The sequence below is a fragment of the Quercus suber genome, unplaced genomic scaffold, assembly GCF_002906115.3.
Source record: "Quercus suber isolate HL8 unplaced genomic scaffold, Cork oak 2.0 scaffold_564, whole genome shotgun sequence".
Classification (NCBI taxonomy): domain Eukaryota; kingdom Viridiplantae; phylum Streptophyta; class Magnoliopsida; order Fagales; family Fagaceae; genus Quercus; species Quercus suber.
Window position 1 is genome coordinate 246,623 of NW_027070009.1, and position 24,035 is coordinate 270,657.

The 24,035-nt window shown below is 32.4% G+C and overlaps 1 pseudogene; it reads right to left on the minus strand.

Annotated features, from left to right (window-relative positions):
• Positions 1 to 2,469: 2,469 nt before the first annotated feature.
• LOC112000535 (probable O-methyltransferase 3) lies at positions 2,470 to 21,348 on the minus strand (annotated as a pseudogene).
• Between the last annotated feature and the right edge of the window lie 2,687 nt (positions 21,349 to 24,035).

Sequence of the window (24,035 nt, forward strand, 5' to 3'; positions counted from 1 at the left end):
ACTTGTGATTCCCTTCGTTACTCCTCCGTAACCCACCTCCAGTGTAGACGTTTCTCTAACACATAAACTGAACCTAAAATAGATCAAACACTCCTCACTCCCAAAACACACTCTCATCCAACATGCCCACCAAACTAAGATCACAATGCAATGTGCTTGAGATATAAGAACCTCTTGGGTTTTGATCGTGCAAGTAAACCGAGAAAGAAGGAGACACAGTGTTCATCTATTCAACTGTTGCAAATATTATTTTTGATTTTTGGTGCTTGGTCCATTCGTCTTCTCTTGATTAGGTTAGTTTCTGACTTTGTTAGTTTCAAGTTTTGGTTTTCTTTTACTGTCATATGCTCTATTCACCTGATTAATTTTAGGTAGATCCTTTTAATTTTTGAAACCTAGGGTTTTAAAATTCTTTTTTCGAAATTGGGTTTTTGCTTGTATTCATCAATGTGGGGCTGCTGGACCATAGGATTAGGCTTCCTTCATAAATGTGGGGCTCCATTAATTATTGCTTCTCATGATTTTGCAATAGTATTCATTATTACTTTTCTATTTTCCCTTTCCATGGGTTTGTCTCTCAAAAATAGAACAAAAAATTTTAATAATATTGTATGTTTCTGTGTTGTGCTTTGTGTGGACCACAGGACCACATGATACATACCCGATTGCTAGTATATAGTTAATTACATTCATCAAGCCCATCTCATTTGCTGGTATATAATTAGGGAAATTGAAAGAGAAATTTGATTGCCTAATAACGCAATAATCTATAATAGATTACTTTTCTACATTCAAGACCATCTCATACTTTATTCTATTGTATTTTATATGCAAATGGCTTATTTGACATTCAATTTTGAGATTCATCATGGTGGCTAGTTTGTGTGGAACCCATATTTGGTATATTTAGGAGGTAGTACTTCTTTTATTGATGAGGTTGACCCAGATAAATTTAGTTATTTTGAAATACAAGATATGTGTTGTGATTTGGGGGCAAATAGTACAAGTAGATTTCATTATCTCATTCTTGGAGGTAATTTGGAGCAAGGGTTAAGGCTTATAAATGAAGATGATGATGTAGTTTATATGTGTGAGATTCATGCTGCATGGCCTACAGATAAGATAACACTATATGTTGAGTGTGGTAAGGAGCCACTTGCAGTTGAACAACCATTTGCTAATGAGGAAGTAGCAAATGATGATGATGTGCATGAGGCACCTTAGAATGGTGATGATGTGCATGAGATGCATGAGGGAGGTAATGTGGATGCTGAAGGAGGTGGTGGATAAGATTTTGATTAGTTGGAGGAAGGGTTTGAGGGGCTAGAGTTTGATGATGATATATTTGGAAATGTAGATGATGGGCCATCTACACATGATAGAGTTAGTGGCAATGCAACAGCCCCACATAGGCCCTTTGAGGGAGATAATGTCAATGCAAACCCACATAGGCTCTTTGAGAGAGATATTATCAATGCAGCCCCACACAGGACTACTTCAACTAACAATGACCCCCCTCTTGAAGATGGTGAATGGATTGATACACCTCTTAAAGAGGGTGTATCAAGGCCAACAAAGTTTCAACTAGTTGGTAGAAAGGGCAAGAAGGTTGCTGGCAAGGGCACCAAAAGCAGTAAATGAAGATGGAAGATGTTAAAGTTTCAACAACTTTTTTTTTGTTATAGTTCCCACACTTAATCTAACTAGTATTTGAATTGGTTATGTGTCAAAAACAATATTGGCAATTTTGATTGGAAGATGTGTATGTCTGATGTGTGGTGACTAGGAGTTGGGTTTTAGTTGTAAATATGTTTGCATGTGACATAAAGTCACAATGACTATCTTCCCTTTTGGCAGATTATGACATTATCAGGATTTTATTAATGTCAATGTGTATTGACACAGGATAAAGTATTTTGATGTCTTGTGCTTGTCTTTGCTTTTGGTGGATTTACACAGGTGTATGTATTGACGCAGCAAATCATGTGTATGTCATGACCATAGGTCCATTTATGGGCATGTGTAGCATAGAACCAAACTCAATATATATGGATCCATTTATGGGCAAAAAGTAAAAACAATAAATAAATAAACTACAGAACATTTGCATAAAAACAACACTTTGTATTTTAAGAGATGGATAAAATAATCAGGGACTTAATTCAATTACCCAACCACATTTCAACAACCCCCTAAGCATTATGGCAGATTAAGGGTCCTCACCCTTACATTTTTGTTCATTGAGACAAAACACAACAACAACATTACAAAAAAAAAAAAAAAAAAAAAACTATGACAAAACTAGTCCCAGCTTGTACAATCTCTCACTCTCTCTAATCCTCTTAAGTTCCTCCCTAGCTTCTACATAAAGCTCATGAGCTTCTCTTTCCCTCTAGTTAGATCTTTCTTCCATTTCCCTACCTCTCATTTCTTTTTGATTTGCAAGCTGTAGTTCATTCTCAAGCATACTTATCCTTTATGGATAAGTGGGGCAATTTCACTCCTACAAGTTTCATTATCCACCCACTGAAAGAAGCCACATTTGGGACCAACCTGATTATTACAATTACAACAGTTAATTTTACAGTTTAAAATTAATCACAACTAATAATTCAATTCAATTCAAATGAAATACACCAATGGAATTGTTTCCTACATTAAATTGACTACAACTGAGTTCACAATTAATCACAACCATTGTTATTGATTCCATTCCGTTCCGGCCGGAATGGCCGGAATTTTTCGTACCGGTATGCAAACCAGTACTGGAATACCCCACATTCCACCTCGGTCAAATTTCGGGCCGTTTTGGGCCATTCCGGTCATTCCGGCGCATTTCGGCCGAGATGCAAATTTCAGCCGGTACCGGATTTGGTCTATTATTATTAAATAAATAAATTAAAAAAAAAAAAAAAAAGGAGAGAGTAAAGGTCCAATGGGTGCTGGTAGTTCTTGGGAGTTCTTTTGATGATGAATTTGATCCTTCTCTCATGGATGATGATGAGGAGGAGTAAATCTTGTATTTTTTGATATTTAGTTATTGTCTTGTAAATCTTCTTATTGTGTGATGTTAAATTGATGTTATATTGATGTTTAAGACTTAAGAGTTAAGACTAAATGATTTGGATTATTTGATATTTAGTTATTTATTTATTAGAATTGACAATTTTATGTTCAACAAGAATATATATAAATTATTTTTTAAGAACCTCGAAACACCCTGAAATGGTACACTGAAATTGGCCGGTATCGAAATATTCTATTCCACTGGACAAACCGAAACGGGGTCCAAAACGGTATTAATAACAATGATCACAACTAATAATTCAATTCAATTCAAATGAAATACAACAATGGAATTGTTTCTTACATTAAATTGACTACAACCGAGGAATCTTCTTCCATAGTTACCAAATTTTTGACTTGTTCGTAGGGTACATAAATCGCCATCTACGGCACAATAGAAACCACTAATTGTAGACCCATTGCCAGTTGATGAAGACATAGCAAGCAAAAACCCAATTTCGAAAAAAGAATTTTAAAACCCAAGATTTCAAAAATTAAAAGGATCTACCTGCAACAACTGAATAGATGAACCTCCTTCTTCCTCGGTTTGCTTGCACAATCAAAACCCAGATGGTTCTCAGTCCATTATCTCAAGCACATTGCATTGTGATCTTCGTTTGGTGAGCACATTAGATGAGAGTGTGTTTTGGGAGTGAGGAGTGTTTGATCTGTTTTAGATTTTGTTTTTGATGAGTTTATATGTTAGAGTAGTGTTTGCACTGGAGGTGGGTTACGGAGGAGTAACAGAGGGAATCACAGGTGGGTAAAGTGTCAAAAATGAAACCACGGATAGGCAAGTCAAATTAGAGGCAAACCACTGGTAGATAAAATGTAATTATCCCTTTTTCTTTTGTACGAATTGTTACAAGAAAGTCAATAATGTTTTGCAGTGAACAAAATTTGTACGTGTGACTTGAATTATTGCCAGAATAATTGGCAGAAAGTACATAAATTCAACTGCAGAAAGTACATGAATTTAGTTGCCAGATAATGTTGTGCAGTACGTAATCACTTGAATTATTGGCAGAAAGTATGGTTAAAAAAGTGAGGCCATGGGGTTAGAGCATTCCCATCAACAATTCTAAAAAATTTAGTATTTACCTTCTCAAAACCCAATTTTATAACATATAACACACCACTTTACAATACTACTTATATCAAAACTTTTATTTTTTTACCATTTCATTTAAATATAGTTTCTTTATTATTTTTCAATAATTTTTTATTTTTCCTCTCTCCTTTGTCTCTCTCTCCTGTCTCTCTCTTTCTCATAGCACTGCTGGCACCGCACTACCAACAATCACCACAAAACCCACCACCACCAACCACCCACCCAAAACCCACCACCCATACCACCCACCCAAAACCCACCACCCATACCACAACCACCACTAACAAAAAAAGAAAAAAAAATCATGGAAGAAACCTCCACATCCACATCCACCCACATCCACTCACCACCACCAACCACAGTAGGAAAAAAAAAAAAAACCTCCACCATCGCCGCCACCAGCAAACCCACTACCACCGGCCCACCACAAACCATACCCATCCAAAACCAAATCACAAACCCACAAAAATATGCCCAAATTGGAACTCCTGTAAAAACCCACAACCTGCAAATTGGAACCCAAGGCGTGAGAGAGAGATAAACATAGATCTGAACTAGTGAGGGCGAGTGGGAGGGTATATTGGAGGTAGCGGCAACCTGGCGACGTTGCGGCCAAAGAATAGAGAGATTGAGTGACTGAGAGTAGAGAAATCAATGATGTGCTAGCAATGTTGTAGACGAAGAGTAGAGAGATAGAGTGATTGAGAGCAGAGATCGGTGCGTTCAGAGATCGACGACGAGCACAATAGACCATGAACCATGGAGAGAGAAGAGAGAAGAGAGAAGAGAGAATAGAGATGAAAGAAGTAAGAGAGGAAAGAGTGAGAAATAAGAAAGAGCCATTGGGTGAATAAAAAACAATTTTTTATTTTACAATACAACTACAGTGCGCCCTAAAAAATGAGAGTGCACTATAGCAAGATTGTAAATTTCATGGCATTTACCAGTTTTGATGGAGAGTGTTTTTTGGGGTTTAGTTGCTAAAAAATAGGATTTATAGCATTTAAGAGGCTTGATGAGAATGCTCTTAGGTGGTGGGGTATTCAATGGCTATTTAATGGTGGCTTTATTTATTTATTTTTTTAAGAGGAGCTAGGTTTCAGAAGTAATAATTAGGATAGCCAGCCTGGTACAAAGTTTAATTTGGCAGCTTGGTTGTACTATTATTTTTTGTTATAATTATCTTATGTAGTAAATTGCAATTAGAATTTTTTTTACTTTTATATGTACTTAATATTTTTTTTATCACACATAATCAACTATATAAAATAGTTATGACAAATTAGTATGCGATAAAAAAAAAAAATGTAGTCCTAAAATTTCTGGAGAGTTTAAATAAAAGTAATTGGCTTTTTCAAGTTTTAACACATTTGATCCTTTTTAAGTTTGGATCTTTTAAAAACAACCCTTTTTCATATTGAGTAGAAAGAAAAATGTTAGATTTGTGTTCTCTAGGCAAACCCCCAAAAAAACAAAGGGATTTTGAGTTTTCTTCCATGTTGTGTTGTTTTCTTGTGTTTTCTTTCTTAGTAAGCAAATTGGTAGTATTAATAATCCTAAAATTAATTGTGTGTAGTCCTAACTATATATATATATATTATAATCTTAATTTTAGTCTATCGTTGGTATTAGATTAGTCTTTTATGTTGAAAAAAGTTTTTGTGAAGAAAATTATTTTTTAGGTGATCCATCCTAACAAGCTCAAAGAAGGTGTACTAGGCTAACCACGCAGGTTGACTAGCTTTTACTTACATCAATAACATAGATCAACCAACATTCGCTTATGTCAACTATATCAGTTTGACCTTCATCTACTTCAGACAACCCAAATGATGTGTCTAAGCTTTCTTTATTTAAATTTTTTTTTTAATACAAGATAGAAATTTTACTATATCCTAATCTAAGTGTATAGAAACTCCCTCTTGGAGACTTGAATCTCGGCCCTTGCTCCCCACATCGCACAAGCATTTATACTTATAGAGTGACCACTACACCAAGGGTGTACGATGGTTTTCTTTATTTAAACTTGAAAACAATAAAAGATGTTAATTAGTGGAATTGCAAGACTTTTAGCTTTTATCAATAAGTTATACCAATATTGATAAAATGTTATTAAAAAAAAAAAAACAATTATACCAATAAAAACCAATCTCTACCAGCCTCTATATCTTTATTAAAGACAAAAAAGCATCTATATTTATATATACACACAATCAAATGATTTGAACTTTTTGATAAGAAATTCAATTGCATTTCCAGAATGCTCACATTAGCATCTACTTTCACACATTAGAGCATCCATATTGGTGGAGCTATTTTTTAGTTATTTGGCATCACAAAAAGTTACTTTATCTATTTTACATACTCACTTTACAAAACATCTAGTATAAGTGAATCTATTTTATCATTTAACATAATAAAATTATATAAACAACATAATAAAATAATATATCTATTATAAATAAAATAATATAGTTACTACAATAAAATAATATATATCCATTGCCATAAACATCCACCGCAACCACAACATCCACCACAACCATCGTAACCATAACCTCCCTGCACATAGAAAATTCCCATACAAACATTTACAAGCTGAAAAAAATAATAAGCACAACAATCAAATTATTAATACCATTTCACCCAGCAAAACCCAATTTCAATTAACAATCAAATTAATAATATATCCTCTGTTTTCTCAGTAACCAAACAGAAGGGTTGCATGACCCCAACCCCAACCCAAATCCCCAATCTTTTTCCTCAACCTAGACCATCAAAAATCACCAATCAGAAACAAAACTTCAAAAAATTTAGGATCTTTTGAATAACCCCAAATTAGAATCAACAACAACATAAAAAAAAAAAAAAAAAAAAAAAAAAAAAAAAAAAAAAAAAAAAAATAACAAAATGAATCATATCATATCACATTATTGAAAAACTTTTGCTTTGAGTTGGACTTTCTCATGAAATATGTTTCATAATATAGAGGGTATCAATGTTCATGAATAACTACACAGTACGGATGTGATATATTCATGAATGTGAATTTTTTTCACTGTTCACTGGTGAATTTCATTTCAAAGAAAATTGACAGGATATAGTATAAACATTTGTTCTAGATTTTAAGCCTTGGAAATTGAATCAAAAATAATTTTGGGGTGATAGTTAAAGCTTTTCATTAATGGATTTTCCGCCTTTCTGGAACACGAATGCAACAACCCTCCCTGATACAACAATCCTCCCTAGGCACATAACCCCATCAGGGAAGCCATTAGGCAAAATAATGCAAAAGCATCGATTAGCTTACGGATAATTTCTTCTAAAAAAATTTATTAAAAAAAAAACATTTCTTCTATTAAAAAAAAAAGCTTAAGCATAATTTCCAACAACATGAGTTAGCATTAATTTCACCAATATAAAGTGAACTATATCAAAATTCCATTTTGAGCAATCTTATGGGCATGATCTTTTTCATAAATTGTTAGGTTGTAAGTTGTTATTGAAGAAAATCAAATATTGCTTCAAAAAAAAAGAAAAAAAAGAAAAGAAAAGAAAATCAAAATATCAATCATTGTATAGTGCAAAATCACTGACTTATTAGAGAGAGAGAAATTCGATGTGGGAGGAGTTTCAGAATAGTAAAGAGAGAGAGCAGATCACCGAAGAGTTGAGGAATGATTGCCGGCGAGAGAGAGAGAGAGAGAGAGAGAGAGAGAGTACAAATTGTATCTTACTGGGATGTTTGGGAATTTTTTGTTTAAGTGGAACTCAATATTCCTAATGTTGAGTTCTACTTTAAATTTTTTTTTTTTTTAAATTTTTTGCATAGAACTTGACATTAAGAATGTTGAGTTCCGTTGAAAAAAATTTACCATAGAATTTGTCATTGTTGATGTCACGTTCCACATGATATTTTTTATTCAAAAACGCCACATTAGTGCCTACCAACTTGGCAAAATGTGCATGAAACTCGACATTGCTAGGGTTGAGTTCCATGTCAAACTTGACATTAACAATATCAAGTTTCAAAAGAGGGGTATTTTGCTTTATAATTTGAAAAGAAGGTTGTTTAGCTATGTAGTTAAAAATCAAAGAAATTTAGCTATTTTTCCTTGTATAGGTCTCCTGTTTTTTTAATACACCTTAAAGGTTAGGTCTTCTGCCATATTTTTCTTACCTCTGCTTTTATGGAAAAAAAAAAAAAAAAAAAAAAAAAAAAATCAAAATATCAATCATTGTATAGTGCAAAATCACTGACTTATTAGAGAGAGAGAAATTCGATGTGGGAGGAGTTTCAGAATAGTAAAGAGAGAGAGCAGATCACTGAAGAGTTGAGGAATGATTGCCGGAGAGAGAGAGAGAGAGAGAGAGAGAGAGAGAGAGTACAAATTGTATCTTACTGGGATGTTTGGGAATTTTTTGTTTAAGTGGAACTCAATATTCCTAATGTTGAGTTCGACTTTAATTTTTTTTAAATTTTTTGCATAGAACTTGACATTAAGAATGTTGAGTTCCGTTGAAAAAAATTTACCATAGAATTTGTCATTGTTGATGTCATGTTCCACATGACATTTTTTATTCAAAAATGCCACATTAGTGACTACCAACTTGGCAAAATGTGCATGAAACTCGACATTGCTAGGGTTGAGTTCCATGTCAAACTTGACATTAACAATATCAAGTTTTAGAAGAGGGGTATTTTGCTTTATAATTTGAAAAGAAGGTTGTTTTAGCTACGTAGTTAAAAATCAAAGAAATTTAGCTATTTTTCCTTGTATAGGTCTCCTGTTTTTTTAATACACCTTAAAGGTTAGGTCTTCTGCCATATTTTTCTTACCTCTGCTTTTATGGAAAAAAAAAAATTTAAGAGGTATGGGTGGAGAGAGATCGTAGGCTTGAAAAACTTGTGTGTAGAAAGTTTAGAGACAAAAAACATTTAATTGATAAAAAATTTGACGCTATTGATGTAACAAATTATTATAATAGATAAAAAAGTAATGTTAATGATGGGCACAAATGAAAACTAATAAAATTAAGCTTGCTAGCTCAATTGATGTGAAAAATATTGTCAAACTTTTCATGAATAAAGTAGTATTACTCTTTTCTAAATAAGGGTTTAGAAAAAATAATAACTATATAATAGGAAAAATTTCAGATAAAGTGGAAGGAGGGTGGGGCTTTGGAGTTGGAACAAAGACCATATTTTAATTTAGGTCTATCTTTGGACCTTTTAAGTTTTAACGTTTTTTTTTTTTTGCCAAATCACAAATTAAAAAAAAAAAAAAAAATTCTTCTATCGTTGGCTGGGTCAAGATTATTTGCGTCCGAGGAGTATAAACTCTTCGGACAAAAGGTGACTTCTTCGGATGCTACTCTTCCTTTACTTCTAGGTTGGCTGCATTCAGATGAATTTTACCCGGACCGCTATTATTCTTCGGACGTACAGTACTCCTCAAGGCAGGGCCCCCAGCCCAATAGGTATGTCTGGGCTTTTACCTCCCACAGTAATCTATTAGGTTTAGTATGTGCTAATTATTAGGAAAAAAAATGTATTAAACATGAGTGAGATATATTTAAATAGGAGAGTGTGCTAATTTTTAGGATTTTTGGTAGTTTTTTTTTTTTTTTGAATTTTGTTGAATTATAATTTTAAGTCTTTTTATTTTTTAAAAAATAAAGATTATCTAATTAAAGTAGGTATTTTTGACATTTTATAAATCATAACTAACTTTCTGACTCCTTTAAATATATAAGATTAAGCACACATAGGCCATGACTAAATAGAATAACTAAAAATCCGAAAGGTCAATTGATCGCCGCTAAAGAGCTATCCAGCTTTACAAAGCCCAAAATTTAATGCAGCACTCGTAACTAGACAGTAAACAGAACCCAAAAGAGGTAAGTTAACATGAAAATAGCCGAAAAAGAAACCAAAGTTGAGTTAAACAATTGGTAAGAGGTTGTCTAAACAGAATCAAGGGATTGATAATCTAATCCAAATACTGAACACAGAAATCAAGACTAAAGCGGTTTCTTACTTTATTTAATCAATTAAAATATCTTCCATGAATGATGATTAAATTTAATCTTAGTAGTTAGCACACTCCGTGATAAAATCAAGAGAGAAAAGCATCAATAAAAAGAAGATATAACCTTTTGGGCATTTCACATTTGCACCATGGATTTAAAGCATGGCATGTATTATGTAAATTTGCTTCTTCTTCCACCTCTTTATTCTCTCTTCAATTTATCCACTCTGTAATTTCCTCTCAATTCTTATTCGTCTTTAACACACACATACCAGCTTTGACAATTTCCAAGGTTTAACCCAATGAAAGAGTCTATTGAAGTCTTACACATATTGACAATTCTATTTTTATTGGGCTTTGTTGCAATTAATTTTGTGTAGGTTTTTATGGGCTTGTCTTTTGTGATATACACTTGTGTACGCTCCAAGTACCCTTGCCATCTACGATCCAGTTGGGTAGTCATAACATATATACTGATAGGAGGACTTGTTCGTGCTGGAATATAAACATATGAGTGAATCCTAAATTAAATAAGTTTTTTGGTTAAGTGGATCCTATATTTAATATTGACCAAGGCTTGTGTTGAGTCCCATCAGATATTTACTATGTAAATCTTTGCTATATAAATGATTATGAAGTGCCCTAATTGAAAGATGTTGGAACATTTAATATTAATTAATTAAAATGGTTTTATATTTCAACATAAATGTAAAAACGTGGAAGTTAATATGAAAGATAAGGAATTAGTGAAAATGTTTAATCCTACATTGAAAATGAGAAAGACTATTTTACTCTTTTTAATTGTAGTAATTAATGAGTTAATATAAATTGACTTAAATATTGGACTAAATACGTGCGTAAGGAAGAGGTGAAGGGAGAAGGTATTGGGCCTTTTCATTCTTTAGAAACTCTTTATCTGATCCATTAATTGTGTAATTCTAACCCATTTCATAACTATTATTCAGTTTCTCTTTGTGTTATTTCTATTATTATAATGTTTGCACCAACAAAAGAAAACTATAATTTTTTTTTTTTTATTTTTTAGAATCAACTATAATTTTAATCTAAATATAGCATAAATGTAACTAACATCTTCGATCATGAGAAATTTTACAATATACAAAGACTAATGTATGCATTTAAAACAACTCCAGAGAGATTATAATGAAGGGCAGTCCTCCATGCATACAGTTATGTTTTCTAGAGACATAGCATAATGTGGAAAGCTAAAGCCACCATATTTGAACTATTATGAACCAAACTCACAGACCCGGGTCTGTCGAAATCCTGCAGTGACATTCATTCTCAGTCTTCTACCATATGCCCCCAAGCTGAGGAAGATTGATCCAGCTGCTGCAACTCTCTCTAGTCTCTACCCACCTATGATATGATTCCTCAACCAAAATGTTCTGCACACGCGAAGTCCCTGCAAAACTCAAGCATCTAATGGAAGAGTAAGAAGGCAGAGTGAGTGTGGAGCTCATGCATTATATATATTGCCTATTTTCTTCTACCTTTTTTTTTTTAATTTTTTTTTTTAAATTTATTATATATATATTTTTTTTTAATTTCCGAGGGCAAACATCAACTTTGGTCCTAATAAGTTTGGTTCATATCCAATTCGGTCCCTAGATTTTTAAAAGTAGCAATCAAATTCTTAAAAATTGTAAAACAATCCAACTTGGTCCTTAAAATTGTCCAATTTTCCAATTTGATCTTAATAGTTTCAAAAGTCTGTAAAATGATTTTTTTTTTCCTTGTATTTTTCACCATTTTTTTACCAGCAAAACAAGAAATACAGAACTATTTAGCAAATCAAGTTCAGGAAGCAAAAAATCTTATCCCGTTGATATTTATTTCACATCAGTTTAACGTGGTAATAACGAGCCATTGTTGTGGCTACTTTAATCCACTTGGACTACTAGCTTGTAATTTTTTAACAACATTAAGTGTGCATTTGACAACACTTATTTTGTCAACTTATTTTACTATTTAGTCTATTTTTCCTACTATTCATGGGCTTATTGCACTTTTTGGTACTATTCATAAGTTCCACTGTACTATTTTCAGCTAACTTTTACTTTTATTTACAGTACTTTTAACAAAATAAGTAGATTCCAATCAGACCTTAAATCTTTTTTTTTTTTTTTTTTAGTAANACTAAAAGAGAGAAAACTTGTATTGTGTTAAAATTTCTCATGCATTATATATATTGCCTATTTTTTCTCTACCTTTTTTTTTTTAATTTTTTTTTTAAATTTATTATATATATATTTTTTTTAATTTCCGAGGGCAAACATCAACTTTGGTCCTAATAAGTTTGGTTCATATCCAATTCGGTCCCTAGATTTTTAAAAGTAGCAATCAAATTCTTAAAAATTGTAAACAATCCAACTTGGTCCTTAAAATTTGTCCAATTTTCCAATTTGATCTTAATAGTTTCAAAAGTCTGTAAAATGATTTTTTTTTTCTTGTATTTTTCACCATTTTTTTACCAGCAAAACAAGAAATACAGACTATTTTCTTTTTTTTTTTTTTTTTTAGTAAATGTCATTCAACTATATCACACACATTAATCTTCTTCTTTTTTTATTTATTTATTTTTATTTATTTTTTATAGAAAATGTCATTCAACCATATCACACACATTAATTAGTGTCCAAATTAGCACGAGGTAAAATTGGATCATTTTACAAACTTTAAAATTTTGATTTTCACTTTTCAAATTTTAGAATCTAAGTAAGGGTCATTCTATGGTACCCACCCAAATCTTAGCTGTTTATTTTCAATCTTGACTGTTTACTTGAGTTTAGTAGTAGACCTATTACCGGTAGAATGGGTAGGGTACAAAAGCAAAACAAAACCAAAAAGAAAAGAAAGAAACAGAGACCGAATGATTGGTTAAAAAAGAAAAAGAAAAAAGCATGTGCTTATAAAAACAAAGTTATTGAAAATTGGACAAGATTGAGATCTTGTTTGGGAGGAATAGAGCTCCTGGAGTTGGTGCAAAATATATGGATGATGCAGTTGAAGTTATGACTGAGGAAGGAGAAAAGTGATGAATTCTCCTATTGCACAACAACACGTCAACATTTGGTATCAATAAGTTATGCAATTGAGTATTGTCAAAGAAAAAAGAGTAGAAAAGATCCACTTTGAAACAACTTTTTAGTTTGAGATTTTGAATGCTGTTAAAAAAAAAAAAAAAAACCCCATGTATTTTTACTCTTTCTCTCTCTAAAATATTTTAGTTGGCAAGAGTTGGCAAGACATTTTTTTAGTTGGCTATGATGGAAGATATTTAGTCATTATCTTGTCAATTGGTCTATCAATGGCTTCTTTGTTTTGAATTTTGTGTAAAAAACACATATTTTGGATACTTCATCATCTCTCTTGAAATAAAACTTTTTAGCCGTTAAGAACTTTAAGAAAAAAATATTTTAGTTTGAGATATAAAATGTTGAGAAAAAAATTTATGCATTTAAGTTCTCTCTTTATGTTGATATAGAACATTTTAGTTGTCAATAGTTGGCCAAAAAAAAAAAAAAATTTAGTTGGCTATAATGACAGATTTTTAGTCATCATTTTGTCAATTGGATTATCAATGGCTTTATTATTAGCTCATGTATTTATTAAAAAAATGTTACTAAAATTAAAATGTAGAAGGTTTAAAAAAAAAAATTGAAAAAATAGAGTGGTTGTATAAAACTTTTATTGTCACTTGTGCAAATAGAGGTTTCAGGGGGGGTTTTTTGGTCTTTTTTAGATTTCAAGGGTCCTTTTGTTATTTTTTAGGTTTCAAAGGTACTTTGGTAAGTGTCTAGGTTTCGGGGCATTACTGTCATTTTATTAGGTTTCATGGTCATTTTTTTAGTATCTAAGGGTATTTTGATTATTTTTTTAGGTTTAGAGGGTATTTCAGTCATTTTTTTTTGGTTTTAGGGTTATTTCGGTCATTTTTTAGGTTTTAGGATATCCTAATAATTTTTGAGAGTTTTAAGGTTACTTTGGTAATTTTTAAGTGTTAGGATGTGTTTTGGTAATTTTAGTATATTTAAGTGTATTTTAGAAATTTTAGGAGTATTTTTGTTATATATATATTCGTCGATTATTAGATAATTTGGTGGGGGTGGGTTGGGTTGGCTATGCTCATATGTAATGTTGGTACGACTTAATGTGACGACAAAATTGTCAAATGTGAGTAAAAAAAAAAAAAAACCATTGAATGTAACAAAAGTGCGGTTATGCGTGATATTGGTATAATCTAATGTAACAATGAAACTGTCAAATGTGAGAAAAAAAATAGGGTACCATCAAATGTGACAAAAGTACAGTCATATGGGATGGTAGTAGTGCCTCATGTGACGGTAGTATTGCCTCATGTGACAATAGAATCATCAAATGTGAGAAAAAAATAAAGGAACCATTGAATTTGACAAAAGTACAGTCACATGTGATGTTGGTACTAAACAATGTGAGGATAAAACCGTCAAATGTGACAAATGTACAATTACATGTGATGTTAGTATTACACAATGTGAGGATGGTATCATCAAATGTGAGGAAAAAAAAATAAGGGAACCATTGATTGTGACAAAGTACAGTCACATGTGATGTTGGTATTGCATAATGTGAGGATGATATCATTAAATGTGAGAAAAAATAAGGTAACTATCGAATTTGACAAAAGTACAGTCACATGTGATGTTGGTACTGCACAATATGAGGATAGTACCATTGAATGTGAGAAAAAAATAAGGGAACTATCGAATGTGACAAAAGTACAGTTACATGTGATGTTAGTACTACACAATATGAGGATGGTACCATCAAATGTGATGTTTTGGTAACCTAGTATAATAGATTACCTACTAATGGGTACTGTACTCTCAAAAAAAAGAAGAAAAAGAAGAAACAAGAGGGGTACAGTAGAATTACCCTTTAAGTGAAAATCAAAATTTTAAAGTTTCTAAAATGATCCAATTTGACCTTGTGCTAATTTGGACATTAATTAATGTGTGTGATATAGTTGATGGATGACATTTACTATAAAAAAGAAGATTAATGTGTGTGATATAGTTGAATGACATTTACTATAAAAAAAAAGATTTAGGGTCTGTTTAAGATCCACTTATTTTGTTGAAATTGAAAACTTTTTGCTAAAAGTACTGTGTATAAAAGTAAAAATTAGCTAAAATAGTACAATGTGACCTATGAATAATATCAAAAAGTGTAGTGGGACCCATGAATAGTATCAAAAAGTGTAATGAGACCTATGAATTATAGCAAAAATAAGCTGAATAGTAAAATGAGTTGGCAAAAATAATCTTGCCAAGCAGATACTAAATATGAAAAAAAGGACAAACTTTAAGGACCAATCGTGGCCTGAGCCTTTTTTTTTTCAAAGTCATTTACAATTAAATCAATGGAAAAGTTGCACTAACTTTTTATGAGATTTTCTGTTATTACACTCATATCCCCCTTTAATTTGAAATAAACTAATCATTTCTCCTAAAATTTAAACTATTTGTACTGACCTTTTGTGTATGGAGGTGATATCATATTTGTTGCATTTAGTGAGTACCCTCACAACACGTGAGCTACACAATGTGGAGCAGCTCACATGTATACACAACAAATATAAGATATTCTTTCACCCTTAAAAATGAATGGAAAAAAAAAAAAAAAATGAAAAGTTCATGTTTCTTAAAATGTTAATGATATACGTGATAATCTAATTATCAACTTAATTTAAATACATGAATATGATTTTAAAAACGCTGGATAGACTCCAACCAAACAGGCTGATTTACCATTAAATATGTATGCAAATAAGAGTCATGCAATTAATATATATAGATATATATATATATATATACACGACCATTCAAGTACGGGTGGAAACAGGACAAAGATATATTTTAGCTTCATAAAAACAGCATCTGCAGGAGGAATTGCCTCAAACATGTCCCCACCAACATATTTCAAGTTCTTACTCCCTTGGAAGTCAGCAACTACGTGTGGGGGATCAAATACAGTGCACTCTGTATCTGGGATTGTGTCGGCAATGGCCTTGGCCACAGTTCCTATGCCACCTCCAACGTCAACAAATGACTCCAGTCCTTCAAACACCCTTTTACACTTGTCAACCACCACGTTCATGACTAAGCGTGCATCGCTAGCCATAGCCTCACTGATAAAATTAACAAATTTTAGTTCATGCCCCCCATAATCTCAAATTGTCTTCCCATGCGCTGTGCCAAATGGTGTAAGATCCTCATTTTGGAACCAAGTGGTCAAATAATCCCACGGCGTTGTCAACATTGGATCAACCATGATATATATATATATATAGAAAATGTCATTCAACTATATCACACACATTAATTAGTGTCCAAATTAGCACGAGGTCAAATTGGATCATTTTACAAACTTTAAAATTTTGATTTTCACTTTTCAAATTTTAGAATCTAAGTGAGGGTCATTCTATGGTACCCACCCAAATCTTAGCTGTTTATTTTCAATCTTGACCATTTACTTGAGTTTAGTAGTAGACCTATTACCGGTAGAATGGGTAGGGTACAAAAGCAAAACAAAACCAAAAAGAAAAGAAAGAAACAGAGACCGAATGATTGGTTAAAAAAGAAAAAGAAAAAAGCATGTGCTTATAAAAACAAAGTTATTGAAAATTGGATGACATTTAGATCTTGTTTGGGAGGAATAGAGCTCCTGGAGTTGGTGCAAAATATATGGATGATGCAGTTGAAGTTATGACTGAGGAAGGAGAAAAGTGATGAATTCTCCTATTGCACAACAACACGTCAACATTTGGTATCAATAAGTTATGCAATTGAGTCTTGTCAAAGAAAAAATAGTAGAAAAGATCCACTTTGAAACAATTTTTTAGTTTGAGATTTTGAATGTTGTTAAAAAATATAAAAAAAAAACCCACGTATTTTTACTCTTTCTCTCTCTAAAATATTTTAGTTGGCAAGAGTTGGCAAGACATTTTTTTAGTTGGCTATGATGGAAGATATTTAGTCATTATCTTGTCAATTGGTCTATCAATGGCTTCTTTGTTTTGAATTTTGTGTAAAAAACACATATTTTGGATACTTCATCATCTCTCTTGAAATAAAACTTTTTAGCAGTTAAGAACTTTAAGAAAAAAATATTTTAGTTTGAGATTTAAAATGTTGAGAAAAAAATTTATGCATTTAAGTTCTCTCTTTATGTTGATATAGAACATTTTAGTTGTCAATAGTTGGCAAAAAAAAAAATTTTAGTTGGCTATAATGACAGATTTTTAGTCATCATTTTGTCAATTGGATTATCAATGGCTTTATTATTAGCTCATGTATTTATTAAAAAATGTTACTAAAATTAAAATGTAGAAGGTTAAAAAAAAAAATTGAAAAAATAGAGTGGTTGTATAAAACTTTTATTGTCACTTGTGCAAATAGAGGTTTCAGGGGGTTTTTTGGTCTTTTTTAGATTTCAAGGGTCCTTTTGTTATTTTTTAGGTTTCAAAGTTATTTTGGTAAGTGTCTAGGTTTCGGGGCATTACTATCATTTTTTTAGGTTTCATGGTTATTTTTTTAGTATCTAAGGGTATTTCGATTATTTTTTAGGTTTAGAGGGTATTTCAGTCATTTTTTTTGGGTTTTAGGGTTATTTCAGTCATTTTTTAGATTTTAGGATATCCTAATAATTTTTGAGAGTTTCAAGGTTACTTTGGTAATTTTTAAGTGTTAGGATGTGTTTTGGTAATTTTAGTATATTTAAGTGTATTTTAGAAATTTTAGGAGTATTTTTGTTATATATATATATATTTGTCGATTATTAGATAATTTGGTGGGGGTGGGTTGGGTTGGCTATGCTCATATTTAATGTTGGTACGACTTAATGTGACGACAAAATTGTCAAATGTGAGTAAAAAAAAAAAAAAAACCATTGAATGTAACAAAAGTACGGTTATGCGTGATGTTGGTATAATCTAATGTAACAATGAAACTGTCAAATGTGAGAAAAAAATAGGGTACCATCGAATGTGACAAAAGTACAGTCATATGGGATGGTAGTAGTGCCTCATGTGACGGTAGTACTGTCTCATGTGACAATAGAATCATCAAATATGAGAAAAAATAAAGGAACCATTGAATTTGACAAGAGTACAGTCACATGTGATGTTGGTACTAAACAATGTGAGGATAAAACCGTCAAATGTAAGAAAAGAATAAAACCACAAAATGTGACAAAAGTATTGTCAAATGTTATGTTGGTATTGCCAAATGTGACAATAGAACCTTCAAATGTGAGAAAAAAAAATAAATAAAGGAACCACCGAATGTGATAAGAATACAGTCACATGTGACGTCAGAATTGAATAATGTGAGGATGAAATCGTCCAATGTGAGAAAAAAAAAAGGAAATCACCAAATATGACAAAAGTATTGTCAAATGTGATGTTGAAACTGTGCAATGTGAAGATTAAACTATTAAATGTGAGAAAAAATAAGAGAACTACCAAATGTGACAAAAGTACTGTCAAATGCGAGATTGGAATGGCACAATGTGAGGATAGAATCGTCAAATGTGAGAAAAAAATATAAGAACCATCAAATATGACAAAAGTATAATCACATGTGATGTTCATATTGCACAACGTGAGGATGGTACCATCAAATGTGAGGAAAAAAAAAAAAAAAAAGGGAACCACTGATTGTGACAAAAGTACAGTCACATGTAATATTGGTATTGCATAATGTGAGGATGGTACCATCAAATGTGAGAAAAAAATAAGGGAACCATCGAATGTGACAAAAGTATAGTCACATGTGATGTTGGTACTATACAATGTGAGGATGGTACCATTGAACGTGAGAAAAAAATAAGAGAACCATCAAATGTGACAAATGTACAATCACATGTGATGTTAGTATTACACAATGTGAGGATGGTATTATCAAATGTGAGGAAAAAAAAAATAAGGGAACCACTGATTATGACAAAAGTGCAGTCATATGTGATGTTGGTATTGTATAATGTGAGGATGATACCATCAAATGTGAGAAAAAATAAGGGAACTATCGAATTTGACAAAAGTATAGTCACATGTGATGTTGGTACTGCACAATATGAGGATGATACCATTGAATGTGAGAAAAAAAATAAGGGAACCATCAAATGTGACAAAAGTACAGTTACATGTGATATTAGTACTACACAATGTGAGGATGGTACCATCAAATGTGATGTTTTGGTAACCTGGTATAATAGGTTATCTACTAATGGGTATTGTACTCTCAAAAATAAGAAGAAAAAGAAGAAAAAAGAGGGATACAATAGAATTACCCTTTAAGTGAAAATCAAAATTTTAAAGTTTCTAAAATGATCCAATTTGACCTCGTGCTAATTTGGACATTAATTAATGTGTGTGATATAGTTGATGGATGACATTTACTATAAAAAAGAAGATTAATGTGTGTGATATAGCTGAATGACATTTACTATAAAAAAAAGATTTAGGGTCTGTTTAAGATCTACTTATTTTGTTAAAATTAAAAACTTTTTGCTAAAAGTACTGTGTATAAAAGTAAAAATTAGCTAAAATAGTTCAATGAGACCCATGAATAATATCAAAAAGTGCAGTAGGACCTATGAATAGTATCAAAAAGTGTAATGAGACCCATGAATTATAGTAAAAATAAGCTGAATAGTAAAATGAGTTGGCAAAAATAATCTTGCCAAGCAGATACTAAATATGAAAAAAAGGACAAACTTTAAGGACCAATCGTGGACTAAGCATTTTTTTTTTCAAAGTCATTTACAATTAAATCAATGGGAAAGTTGCACTAACTTTTTATGAGATTTTCTGTTATTACACTCATCTCCCCCTTTAATTTGAAATAAACTAATCATCTCTCCTAAAATTTAAACTATTTGTACTGACCTTTTGTGTATGGAGGTGATATCATATTTGTTGCATTTAGTGAGTACCCTCACAACACGTGAGCTACACAATGTGGAGCAGCTCACATGTATATACAACAAATATAAGATATTCTTTCACCCTTAAAAGTGAATGGAAAAAAAAAAAAAATGAAAAGTTCATGTTTCTTAAAATGTTAATGATATACGTGATAATCTAATTATCAACTTAATTTAAATACATGAATATGATTTTAAAAACGCTGGATAGACTCCAACCAAACAGGCTGATTTACCATTAAATATGTATGCAAATAAGAGTCATGCAATTAATATATATAGATATATATATATATATATATACACGACCATTCAAGTACGGGTGGAAACAGCACAAAGATATATTTTAGCTTCATAAAAACAGCATCTGCAGGAGGAATTGCCTCAAACATGTCCCCACCAACATATTTCAAGTTCTTACTCCCTTGGAAGTCAGCAACTACGTGTGGGGGATCAAATACAGTGCACTCTATATCTGGGAATGTGTCGGCAATGGCCTTGGCCACAGTTCCTATGCCACCTCCAACGTCAACAAATGACTCCAGTCCTTCAAACACACTTTTACACTTGTCAACCACCACGTTCATGACTAAGCGTGCATCGCTAGCCATAGCCTCACTGATAAAATTAACAAATTTTAGTTCATGCCCCCCATAATCCCAAATTGTCTTCCCATGCGCTGTGCCAAATGGTGTAAGATCCTCATTTTGGAACCAAGTGGTCAAATAATCCCACGGCGTTGTCAACATTGGATCAACCATGGCTAGTAAGAAAGGTGTCATACTCCAGGGATTGTCCTTAAGGAGGAGCTAACCTAGAAGGTTCAGTCAGTACATACGCTTCTTCTTGGTCATTTTCACTAGTGATTTTTGGAGAAAAGAAGCCAGAGTGGATCAAAATGCGCATGAGGCGGTAGACATGGGGAGATTTTGTAGGGTGGATTGGTAGTGCAGTGATTAGCTCAGAGAGAGTCATGGGTTTGCCATGGTTGTGGATGATATCTGGTATACCTAGTTCAATTGCACATTTAAGGGACATGGAGTTTACGAAGTTGAAAATGTGGTTCCATTTTTGGGCTTGAGCATTAAGTAACTCAGTAGCATTTTCACCTGGGACCAATTTGAAACTTAGCTGTTTAGTGCCACTCATTTTGTGTTTTTACATACCAACTCTTTAGAACATTAAGCTTATATATATAATATCGAGAATTGAGCGATTTGCTCATGTCCTACCGACAGCCAATAGTATTTGGATCGACAGAAAAAGGTATAAGAAAACATCTATTCTTTATAAATTGATACAGAAAAGACAGAATGGAAAAGATATGTTCCACCAAACCGAAATTTTCGGTTTTACCAAATTTGGTACCGACACCGAAAGGGAGGAACACCGACACCGAATTGATTGGATTTCAATCGGTCCGGTTCGGTCGGTTTTCGGTTGGAATTACAACACGTTTTTTTTGCCCCCACTGCACCTCTTAAATGTTTATGTAAATTTTTTCGATTAGGTTTGCTAGATCTGCTGTCCTCATCCGGATAATTGAAGCCAGATAGATTATGGAATTCACGTGATAATTATGGAATTCCAATTTTCCAGAACTCTACCACTGCCCTCGATATCATCTAGGTAATCATTGTCTCATAAAGCTCTAATCTATTTCAGATTGGCAGTTCACAACTTCACATAGTTATAATTTATGCCATGTCTTGTACAATTAGCATGGGCAAAAATTTTCCATTCTAAAATTTATAAAGATCCTCATGCTTCAAAAATAAAAATGGATTGGTATAAGGCTGTAGAAGACTAGAATATCCACCAATCGCCAACAACCTTTGGAAAGAAGTGAAGAAAAGGCTAGGAACTAGAAAAGTTCTATCAAAATCCACCTTTTAAGTTTCTTTTCTAAATCTTTCTTCCAAAGTGCAGTATTTCACTCTATCTTGTTCTATCAATATTCTTTTGATATTTATGTGTATGATAATTTCAAAAAGTTTAAATTTGTTACACAAATTGTTTTATACGTTTTACACACCCCAAATCACCTTCCCTTCTTCACTTAGAGGTTGCTTTTGGAAGTGCGTGTAAAATTTTGTAAAATAGTTTATGTAATAAACACTACTCATTAAAAAAATATTTAAATGTCTCCGGCCTATTCTTGGTATCAAGTATCCATCAATTTCTTTTTATATATTGAACTTAACTAAATGCTCTATCTTAAATGTTGTTTCTTCTAAGTTTGAAATCAATAATCAACCCCTAAATTATTTTGACTCATTCAAAAGTCACCGGTATACACCTTAAGGGAGATTGCATCTACAGGAACTGCATCTGCATGAAATATGCCCGCTATATAAGAGAGTGTGGGAGCACTTATACCTTGTTACCTATCATTTTAGGATCAAATATAGTAAAGTAATTGAGAGGGAGGAGCACATTGGCATTGGTAAAAACCTTGGCCACAATACGTGTGCCTCTTGAAACATCAATTAATGTCCTTAACTCCACAATCACACCCTTGCTGAGTTGCTCCTTAAATGTTAATGCATTGGCTCCTGGCCTACATGAGCAACTGGGACAGGTGCTGACAGGATTAATGTCATGGCTTCGTTAAAATTCAATATAGCATTACAAAGAAGAGTGTTGTGTTATACTGAGGCCTGAGGGATTATCCTCGGGGAGCTGAGAAGCATGGGCAAGTATTGCAGACATGTAATGGGCGATCAAACCATAATGTAGATAAAAGCTGAAATTGAGAGAAAGTTGAATTTTAAAACCTTATATATAATATCTTAGGTTATCCCAAGTGGTATAACTAACTTTGCAAAAAAATTAATCCTACATTTAAATAGTAGGAGTCAAAAAAAAAAAAAATATATCAATCAATTTTTCTATAAAAGTAATACAATTCAAGGACTTCTCATTGACAAGTGATTTATCTAACATGATATAAATTTTCCAAGTGACATAGTCAAATTTGTAAAAATTGATAGGGCAAAAATGAATTGACCTTTTTGCAAATGAATTAATTACCTAAGTTAATTAATTATGTTCGATTACATGCAATACTGTGGTATCACAAACAAATCACCAAATATACTAAATGCAGTTGAAAATAAATTTGACACAGGTGATTTGTTTACGAATGGGAAAGACCACCGAGACAAAACCCTACCAAGTGATTTTAAGGTCACCACTCTTAAAAATCCACTATTATCAATTACAAGCGGTTACAAATATAAAGAATCTTACCAAATCCTTTAGTCTATCCAGAAATACCAACCTACAGTTGAACCTTTACCCCAATACCCAATTGGACTTGTATTGTAGTGGCAATCTTTCCGTTCAATGCCCCAGTACATGGCTAACCAATGATGCACAGATCCTAATACGTAACTAACTCCACCAACTTTAAGAAGATGTTGGTTGCAAAGTTCTTCACTTCATCAATAATGAAGATCAGGAAACTTCTTGGTTATAAAACCCTTGGCGTAAAGACACAGTAGCTTCTATAGAGAGAATGATGAACTAGGGCACTATCTGCATCCGCGACGACCTTTAAAATAAGTCTTATATATGTTTAGGGTTATGAGAAAAGAAACCCTATACAAATATTTCAGCATGAGCCAAAAATCAGTTTTGGAATTTCTGATTTCGTAAGCCTTGACAGAAGCAGCTTGTGTTGAGCTTTTGTCGAGCTTCAACATTAAATCTCGATAGAAGTCATTCTGTCGAGCTTTAATGAATAGCTCTTCTTTACTTGTTTCTTGGTCAGATCTTTATGGCTTTAACACTTGACTTGAACAACATGTTTCTTGAAGTCTTAAACCCATCTT